The following is a 4,873-nucleotide window of genomic DNA, read 5'->3' as shown; positions in this document are numbered from 1 at the left end:
TATGGTGAAATAACTACCTATTCTCTCCAGATTTGACTCTTAAGTGGTTGGATTTACTGCTCTGATCGAACAAGACATGTTTTTGTTTACTTTTGTTATTGGTTTACATGGTTTATAGTCCTCAAGACAACCATGACCACATTTATGATCTTGGCCAGCTCATTTAGCACCAATGACCTTTCTGTAATATGAGGTCACTGGATTATGATCTCTAACGTCCCTTTGGCTCTTAAATTCCTTGATTCCATGAGACTAAATACTATCTCTAAGGTCAGAAATTCTTTCACATGGATCTAAAATTGGCTATGCAGCATAGATAAAAGACATTTTAAAACCCAAATATACTGAAAATACTCTACAGGCCTAAGATCTATTCTTCAAGCTTCAATTTTTTCCCCACTGGTTCTGCCCACGCTTGAAATTTTATTCTCCTGTCTTAGCTATACCTACTCCATTTTCCTACTATGCATATCATTTTCCAAAAAATAAAAAAAAGACATGTCCACAAGAATAAATTTTCCCCCAAAAAATATGAGGAGATCAAAACAAAGGGAAGGTAGGGTAGTTAACATTTCTTTTTAAGACATGAGTTTATGGTAATTTGCATTTATCCAGTTGTAGGTGACTGGGTGGCACAAACGAGAGAGAGAGTAAAAGAGAAATAAGACATGTGTCATGTTGCAGTAGATAGCCAAGAGAAGGATGGCAGTCACTGAGCCACCATGATACCCATGAGACTAAGCAGAGCTAGAAAAAGGGGAAAGGGAAATATTTCTCAATAGGCGTTAGAAACTAGTTGTGTGACAAATACATATTATTCCCAATAACCAAATTTAAAAGATCCCAAAACAGCAAAGCATATATTTTTTTGTAATTATTTTTTTCCTTTTATACCAAGGGGCAGATTCACATCTCATGACCCTTGAAGTCTTGACAATTTGGAAGGCCTCCCTTATGAAAAAGATTTCTAAAAATTATGAATACACAATCAGATGTTAAAGTATTTATTTGGAATGAGAGATTGCAACAAATTACAAATTTTAAAAAGTTGACGAATATCATAAACATGACCAAAAAAAAAAAAGAGACAATAATTTTTATTAATTATCTATCCAACATACCTCCAAAATACTAGTTTTCTACACTTCATATTTTTTGTTTGCTTCTTTGTATGACTATGGTTTTATAATACTTTATGTTGAGAAAATAGGAAGGTAATTTAGTTTTTTGACTAACTTAATTGATCAAAATATAATTCTATTATTGACAGTTTGAAAGCTAAAGCATGCAACTTCACACAGTTGAAGTAGAACTGATGCTTTTAGAACTGAATTAATTTATGCTCTATAAACATAAGGATTCTGATAAATTATATTTTTTGCAATTCCCATAACAGAATAAAAGTACTATGCATAGTTGAGTGCATTGTATTATTATTTTACTAACAGAGGAAAATTTCATCTTCATTTAAGCATTAGTGAGAACTGAATACTCTGCATACCGTATTGTGCATTAGGTGATTGAAGGAATTTTCCACATATTAGCTTCTGGAACCATACATTGCAAACCTTATCTAAGTACCCACATGCTTTCATGCCAAGTACCATAAGACACACTTATATAGCGAAAAGACCTCCGGCTTTGCACCTTTGTATTGTCATGCCGGAGAAGTCAGCAGAGTGAGCAGTAGGGGTATTTTTAAAAGTCATTCCTTTACCAGAATGGTTTAGCAATGATTTGTCTATACGTAGGACTGACTGAAGACCACATAAATATATGTCATTAAACACAAACTAAATATATCCTCAACTGAACTTCCCTTTTGCTGGATCTCAAACATGGGAAAAAGTGTAATGGAGGAATATGAGTCTGGAAAGAGATAGTAGTTATATTAATCAGGGTTCTATAGAGAAACAAGCAAAACAATTATAGATAGGTAGATAGATGATAGATGTAGATTAGATAGATGATAGAAAGATTAGATAGATAGATAGATAGATAGATAGATAGATAGATAGATAGATAGATAGATATAGATAGATAGACCGATAGATGTAAATATGAGTGAGGGTGAGAAGCTGAGAAGTCTGAAATATGAGGCAAAATTGCTTTTACTCTGGGAAACTTCGGTCTTTGCTTTAGTAGTCTTCAACTGATGGGATGGGCCTTATTATGAAGCATTATCTGCTTTACACAAAGTCTACTGATTTAAATGTTAATCACATCTAAAACATATTTTCATTGCAACGAGACTGTTGTTTGACCAAACAACTGGGCACCATAGCCTAGGCAATTTGGAACATAAAGTTTGCAATCACAGTAGTCTTAACCAATTTTAACTAATAAGTTAAGCTTTCCTATTTTTGCAAATATTGTGGAAACACCTACCATGTGATCCCATTGCTAGGGACCCTCCCAGTTCCACCTTCAAAATATACCCAGAATCTGATCTCCACTGAGTTCTGTAAGCTTCATCTTCTGTTGTATCACCATTTCTTCCAGAGTTTATCCTTCCCAATTTTGTGTTTTTCATTCAGAGAGTTGATTACTTCATTACTTTTAAATTTTATGGAGAAATGTCTAGATGCAATTTTCATCTACTCAGTGGCAACATTTTTTAAAATAAATTTATTTATTTTAATTAGTTTTAAGTATACAGTACATTAGTTAGATATCTATAATGTTCATAAAATGATCTGCCTAATTGCTCCCTCCCTCCCCGGCCATCCACTTAGCCATCATATTAATGCTAACTACATTCCCTCTTCTATGCTCCCGATGCCCAACTATCAACTACTAATTTGTACTTCTTTAACCCTTCACCCCATTCTCCCAGCCTCCCAAACGCCCTCCCCTCTGTCCATTACCAAATTGTCCACTATATTTGCGAGTCTGTTTTTGATTAGTTTGTTCTTTTTGTTCCTTAGACACTGCATATAAGTGAAATCATATGGTATCTATCTTTCTCTGTTTGACTTATTTCACTCGCAAAGAGGAAATACAGATGGCTAATAGACAAATGAAAAGATGCTCAAGGTCGCTAATCATCAGAGAAATGCAAATTAAAACCACAATGTGATATCACCTCATACCTGTCAGAATGGCTATCATCAATAATTAAAAAAAAAAAAAAAAAAACAGCGAATGTTGCCAGGGATGTGGAGTAAAGGAAACCCTCATACATTGTTGGTGGGATTGCAAAGTGGTACAGCCACTATGGAAAACAGTATGGAGGTTCCTAAAAAAATTAAAAGTGGATATATCTTTTGACCCAGCAATCACACTTCTGGGTATTTATCCAAAGAAAACCAAAACAATAATTTGTAAAGATCTATGCACTCCAATATTCATGGCAGCACAATTTACAATAGCCAAGATATAGAAGCAACCTAAATGTCCATCAACAGACAATTGGATAAAGAAATTCTGCTTCATATATACAATGGAATATTACTCAGCCTTTAAAAAAAATGAAATCCTACCATTTCCAATAACATGGATGGACCTATAGGTTATTATGCTGAGTGAAATAAGTCAGACAGAGTGGCAACATTTTTTACAGTGTTTATTTTTGTTGTACTTTTCCATCAGATAGTATACTTTTTACCCAGAGCCTTCTTCTCCATAACAAAGATCTACTGGCTGGATTGGGGGCGGGAGGGAATGGAACTATCTGAACCTTATCTAGCTTACAGAAGGGCGTTCTCCCATTCCAACCCCTTCTAGCCTTCCTGTCTTACTTAAAGGGAATATAACAGTCTTTTGGGGTCAGGATTTCAAGGGAATAAATTGGGAATGCTGCAACCAGAGAAGGAGCACATACATCTCCTCCATCTAGTCCAGTAGTTCCCCACCTTGGCACCACCTTAGTATCACCTGGAGAACTTTAAAATATCCCAATGCCCAGCGTGTACCCAGACTAATCAAGTCACAATTGCTGGGAGTGGGATCAGGTATCAGGATTTTTAAAAATAGGTCCGATTAAGTCATACCAAGCTCAGATCTACTACTGATTACACAGGCCTGAGTGGTTTGACAGAAGAGAAAACAGATTATGAATTATCTACAAGTACCAAGTAATCGCCAATAGAGAATTCACTATTTCTCTAAAAAAAAAAAAAAAAAAAAAAGACAGTATACTTTTATCAGTATTGTGTCGATTCCTTTTTAGTATCTATCATTGAATAATTTGGATTATCCTGTTTTGGGTATTCGTAGAAGATTCTAGTGATGCCTTTCATAAAACATTATCCCAAAAAGTTTATCCCCTGCAGACAGAGAGATGGATATCTTATAGTGACTATGGATCCTCTGCATGGTTCTTTGTCTAGTCCCACTTCATCATCCTCTCTGAGCCAAACCTTGTCCAGGAAGACATCTGCCCCTGCTCTACTCGTCATAATCCCTGGGACTGTTTCTGCAAACTAAGAAATAGTTTCAACATCTCAGGATGTACCAGTCATCCTTAGGAAGTATATTTTTGTTGAAGTTTCCTAAGATCTGTTCCCTTTCTACACTTTCAGTGCTTCTTCTCTTCACTTCCCATCCTTTTTTTCTCTTTCCTCCCTTGTATCAGATACTTGGGCATCTGCAACTTTATTTTTGAGTCTGTAGATTTCATCTGTGATAGTAGATAGATAGAGCATGTGGGCTTTTTATTTTTCAATTCCCTTGTTACTCTTGCATGATTTCTAGGAAGTGAAAAGGAAAATGCTGACTTGTTCAGCTATTTTGATATTATAAATGACCCTATTTTTGTTCATTATCATAGCTAGAATAGTGCCTGATATAAATATATTCTTTATTTAAATGACTGAATGCTCAATCCAACAAACTGAATTCTCCATTTCTGTATCTGAGCTATTGTGGTTGC

Source organism: Pteropus medius, unplaced genomic scaffold (assembly GCF_902729225.1).
Source record: "Pteropus medius unplaced genomic scaffold, Ma_sr-lr_union100, whole genome shotgun sequence".
Taxonomy (NCBI): domain Eukaryota; kingdom Metazoa; phylum Chordata; class Mammalia; order Chiroptera; family Pteropodidae; genus Pteropus; species Pteropus medius.
This window is presented reverse-complemented; position numbering follows the sequence as displayed.